Below are 6,000 nucleotides of genomic sequence, written 5' to 3'. Positions count from 1 at the left end.
ATTAATCTGCCATTAAGTGTGGTTTGGTGGTACTGCTTATATTAAATTTTTATCATATTCTTTGTTGGGATTTCAGGGTTTTTTTCTACTTAATTTTAAGTTGCATTCTTGTATCTGTTGATGTTTTATTGCCATAACATTTCTGGGTGTCATGTTGGACTCCTGCATGGGAGGAATGCTCTTCTCATTTCAGCACCGAGAAGAGGATGGCTTTCCCATGTGACTCATGAACCAAATAGGCTCATGCTCTGGTCCAAGGCAAGCCTTTCCCCCTGAGTCCTGGGTCTCATTTCTCATGTTTACTCATGGGTGAGACCCAAACCATCTTCACCTCTTGCACCTGTCTACTGCAGCTACAGAAACTAAAAGCCGGGATTTACCTGGTGGTCCAGTGGTTAAAACTCCAGCTGCCAATGCAAGGGGCATGGGTTCAATCCCTGGTCAGGGAACTAAGATCCCACATGCTACAGTTCAGTTCAGTTGCCCAGTCATTTCCAACTCTTTGCGACCCTATGGACTGCAGCACGCCAGGCCTCCCTGTCCATCAACAACTCCTGGAGATTACTCAAACTCATGTCCATCAAGTCAGTGATGCCATCCAACCATCTCATTCTCTGTCATTCCCTTCTCCTCCACCTTCAATCTTTCCCAGCATCAGGCATCAGGTGGCCAAAGTATTGGAGTTTCAGCTTCAGCATCAGTCCTGCCAATGAATATTCAGGACTGATTTCCTTTAGGATGGACTGGTTGGATCTCCTTGCAGTCTAAGGTACTCTCAGGTGTTTTCTACAACACCACAGTTCAAAGGCATCATTCTTCAGTGCTCAGCTTTCTTTATAGTCCAACTCTCACATTCATACATGACTACTGGAAAAACCATAGCTTTGACTAGATGGACCTTTGTTGGCAAAGTAATGTCTCTGCTTCTTAATAAGCTGTCTATGTTGGTCATAGCTTTTCTTACAAGGAGCAAGCGTCTTTTTATTTCATGGCTGCAATCACCATCTGCAGTGATTTTGGAGTCTAAAAAATAAAGTCAGCTACTGCTTCCACTGTTTTCCCATCTATTTGCCACGAAGTGATGGGACCAGATGCCATGATCTTAGTTTTCTGAATGTTGAATTTTAAGCCAACTTCTTCACTCTCCTCTTTCACTTTTATCAAGAGGCTCTTTAGTTCTTCTTTGCTTTCTGTCATAAATGTGGTACAATCTGCATATCTGAGGTTATTGATATTTCTCCCAGCAATCTTGATTCCAGCTTGTGTTTCATCCACTCCAGCATTCCTCATGATGTACTCTGCATATAAGTTAAATAAGCAGGGTGACAATATACAGCCTTGAAATACTCCTTTGTCTATTTGGAACCAGTCTGCTGTTCCATGTCCAGTTCTAACTGTTGCTTCTTGACCTGCATACAGATTTCTTAAAAGGCAGGTTAGGTGGTCTGGTATTCTCATCTCTTTTAGAATTTTCCACAGTTTGTTGCAATCCACACAGTCAAAGGCTTTGGGGTTGTCAATAAAGCAGAAGTAGATGTTTTTCTGGAACTCTCTTCCTTTTTCCATGATCCAACAAATGCTGGCAATTTGATCTCTGGTTCCTCTGCCTTTTCTAAAACCAGCTTGAACATTTGGAAGTTCATGGTTCATGTAATGTTAAAGCCTAGCTTGGAGGATTTTGAGCATTTCTTCGTTAGCCTGTGAGGTGAGTGCAATTGTACAGTAGTTTGAACATTCTTCAGCATTGCCTTTCTTTAGGATTGGAATGAAGACTGCTTTTCCAATCCTGTGACCAATGTTGAGTTTTCCATGATTGCTGGCATATTGAGTGCAGCACTTTCACAGCATCATATTTCAGGGTTTGAAATAGCTCAACTGGAATTCCATCACCTCCACTAGCTTTGTTCATAGTGATGCTTTCTAAGGCCCACTTGACTTCACATTCCAAGATGTCTGGCTCTAGGTCAGTGATCACACCATCATGATTATCTTGGTCGTGAAGATCTTTTTTGTACAATTCTTCTGTGTATTCTTGCCACCTCTTCTTAATATCTTCTGCTTCCATACCTGTCCTTTACTGTGCCCAATTTTGCATGAAATGTTCCCTTAGTATCTCTAATTTTCTTGAAGAGATCTCTAGTCTTTCCATTCTATTGTTTTCCTCTATTTCTTTTCATTGATCACCGAGGAAGGCTTTCGTATCTCTTCTTGCTATTCTTTGGAACTCTGCATTCAAATGGGTATATCTTTCCTTTATCCTTTGCTTCTCTTCTTTTCTTAGCTATTTGTTAGGCCTCCTCAGAAAACAATTGTGCCTTTTCTCATTTCTTTTCCTTGGGGATGGTCTTGATTCCTTCTTCCTGTACAATATCACAAACCTCCATGCATAGTTCTTCAGGCACTCTGTCTATCAGATCTAATTTCTTGAAACTATTTCTCACTTCCACTGTATAATTGTAAGGGATTTGACTTAGGTCATACATGAATGATCTAGTGGTTTTCCCTACTTTCTTCAACTGAAGTCTGAATTTTGCAATAAGGAATTAATGATCTGAGCCACAGTCAGCTCCTAGTCTTGTTTTTGCTGACGTAGAAAGCGTCTCCATCTTTGGCTGCAAAGAATATAATCAACCTGATTTCGCTGTTGACCATCTGGTGCTGTCCATGTGGAGTCTTCTCTTGTGTTGTTGGAAGAGGGTGTTTCCTGTGACCAGTGCCTTCTTTTGGCAAAGCTCTGTTTGCCTTTGACCTGCTTCATTCTGTACTCCAAGGCCAAATTTGCCTGTTACTCCAGGTATCTCTTGGGGCTTCCCTTGTGGCTCAACTGGTAAAGAATCTGCCTGCAATGCAGGACACCTGGGTTCGATCCCTGGGTTGGGAAGATCCCCTGGAGAAGGGAAAGCTACCCACTCCAGTATTCTGGCCTGAAGAATTCCATGGACTGTATAGTCCGTGGGGCCCCAAACAGCGACACGACTGAGCGACTTTCACTTTCACTCCTCAGGTATCTCTTGACTTCCTACTTCGTACTTGCCTCACAGGCTAAAAGGTGAGGCCAAAAGTTTAAAAACAAAACACTAACAACCAAACAAACCAAAAACAAACAAACAAATAAACAACTCAGAAAATCCAGTGTTTAACAAAAACTAAATTCAACTAATACCAACCAAAAATCTCTTCTTTGACGTAATTGCAAAATTCCAGTTCAGTTCAGTTACTCAGTTATGTCCAACTCTTTGCGAACCATGGACTGAATCACGCCAGGCCTCCCTGTTCATCACCAGCTCCAACTTCAGGAGTTGACTCAAACTCATGTCCACCGAGTCGGTGATGCCATCCAGCCATCTCATTCTCTGCCGTCCCCGTCTCCTCCCGCCCCCAATCCCTCCCAGCATCAGAGTCTTTTCCAGTGAGTCAACTCTTCGCATGAGGTGGCCAAAGTATTAGAGTTTCAGCTTTAGCATCAGTCCTTCCAATGAACACCCAGGATTGATCTCCTTTAGCATGGACTGGTTGGATCTCCTTGCGGTACAAGGGACTCTCAAGAGTCTTCTCCAACACCACAGTTCAAAAGCATCAATTCTTCTGTGTTCAGCTTTCTTCACAGTCCAACTCTCACATCCATACATGACCACGGGAAAAACCATAGCCTTGACTAGACGGACCTTGGTTGGCAAAGTAATGTCTCTGCTTTTTAATATACTGTCTAGGTTAGTCATAACTTTCCTTCCAAGGAGTAAGCGTCTTTTAATTTCATGGCTGCAATCAGCATCTGCACTGATTTTGGAGCCCAAAAAAATAAAGTCTGACACTGTTTCCACAGTTTCCCCATCTATTTCCCATGAAGTGATGGGACCAGATGCCATGATCTTAGTTTTCTGAATGTTGAGCTTCAAGCCAACCTTTTCACTCTCCTCTTTCAATTTCATCAAGAGGCTTTTGAGTTCCTCTTCACTTTCTGCCATAAAGGTGGTGTCATCTGCATATCTGAGGTTATTGATATTTCTCCCAGCAATCTTGATTCCAGGCTGTGCTTCTTCCAGCCCAGCATTCCTCATTATGTACTCTGCATATAAGTTAAAGAAGCAGGGTGACAATATACGACCTTGATGTACTCCTTTTCCTATTTGGAACCAGTCTGTTGTTCCATGTCCAGTTCTAACTGTTGTTTCCTGACCTGCATACAGGTTTCTCAAGAGGCAGGTCAGGTGGTCTGGTATTCCCATCTCTTTCAGAATGTTCCACAGTTTATTGTGATCCACACAGTCAAAGGCTTTGGCATAGTCAATGAAGCAGAAATAGATGTTTTTCTGAAACTCTCTTGCTTTCTCCATGATCCAGCGGATGTTGGCAATTTGATCTCTGGTGCCTCTGCCTTTTCTAAAACCAGCTTGAACATCTGGAAGATCACGGTACACGTACTGCTGAAGCCTGGCTTGGAGACTTTTGAGCATGATTTTACTAGCATGTGAGATGAAGGCAATTGTGCGGTAATTTGAGCATTCTTTGGCATTGACTTTCTTTGGCATTGGAATGAAGACTGACCTTTTCCAGTCCTGTGGCCACTGCTGAGTTTTCCAAATTTGCTGGCATATTGAGTACAGCACTTTCACAGCATCATCTTTCAGGATTTGAAATAGCTCAACTGGAATTCCATCACCTCCACTAGCTTTGTTTGTAGTGATGCTTTCTAAGGCCCACTTGACTTCACATTCCAAGATGTCTGGCTCTAGGTCAGTGATCACGCCATCGTGATTATCTTGGTCATGAAGATCTTTTTTGTACAGTTCTTCTGTGTATTCTTGCCACCTCTTATTAATATCTTCTGATTCTGTTAGGTCCATTTCTGTCCTTTACTGTGCCCAATTTTGCATGAAATGTTCCCTTGGTATCTCTAATTTTCTTGAAAAGATCTCTTGTCTTTCCTATTCCGTTGTTTTCCTTTATTTCTTTGCTTTGATTGCTGAAGAAGGCTTTCTTATCTCTCCTTGCTATTCTTTGGAACTCTGCATTCAGATTCTTATATCTTTCCTTTTCTCCTTTGCTTTTTGCTTCTCTTCTTTTCACAGCTCTTTGTAAGGCCTCCTCAGACAGCCATTTTGCTTTTTTGCATTTCTTTTCCATGGGGATGATCTTGGTCCCTGTCTCCTGTACAATGTCACGAACCTCCATCCATAGTTCATCAGGCACTCTACCTATCAGATCTAGTCCCTTAAATCTATTTCTCACTTCGACTGTATAATCATAAGGGATTTGATTGAGGTCATATCTGAATGGTCTAGTGGTTTTCCCTACTTTCTTCAATTTCAGTCTGAATCTGGCAATAAGAGGAGTTCATGATCTGAGCCACAGTCAGCTCCTGGTCTTGTTTTTGCTAACTGTATAGAGCTTCTCCATCTTTGGCTGCAAAGAATATAATCAATCTGATTTTGGTGTTGACCATCTGGTGATGTCCATGTGTAGAGTCTTCTCTTGTGTTGTTGAAAGAGGGTGTTTGCTCTGACCAGTGCGTTCTCTTGGCAAAACTCTATTAGCCTTTGCCCTGCTTCATTCTGTGCTCCAAGGTCAAGGTTGCCTGTTACTCCAAGTGTTTCATGACTCCTACTTTTGCATTCCAGTCCCCTATAATGAAAAGACATATTTTTTGGGTGTTAGTTGTAAAAGGTCTTGTAGGTCTTCATAGAACCATGCAACTTTGGCTTCTTCAGCATTACTGGTTGGGACATAGGCTTGGATTACTGTAATATTGAATGGTTTGCCTTGGAAACGAACAGAAATCATTCTATCATTTTTAAGATTGCATCGAAGTACTGCATTTCGTGAAGAGGAACTCAAAAGCCTCTTGATGAAAGTGAAAGAGAGTGAAAAGTTTGGCTTGAAGCTCAGCATTCAGAAAACAAAGATCATGGCATCTGGTCCCATCACTTCATGGGAAATAGATGGAAAAACAGTGGAAACAGTGTCAGACTTTATTTTTGGGGGCTCCAAAATCATTGCAGA

Source organism: Moschus berezovskii, chromosome 26, assembly GCF_049115385.1.
Source record: "Moschus berezovskii isolate FMDL1 chromosome 26, NW_MosBer_1.0, whole genome shotgun sequence".
NCBI lineage: Eukaryota > Metazoa > Chordata > Mammalia > Artiodactyla > Moschidae > Moschus > Moschus berezovskii.
The sequence above is the reverse complement of the archived record's forward strand: the minus strand, read 5'-3'. Positions refer to the sequence as shown.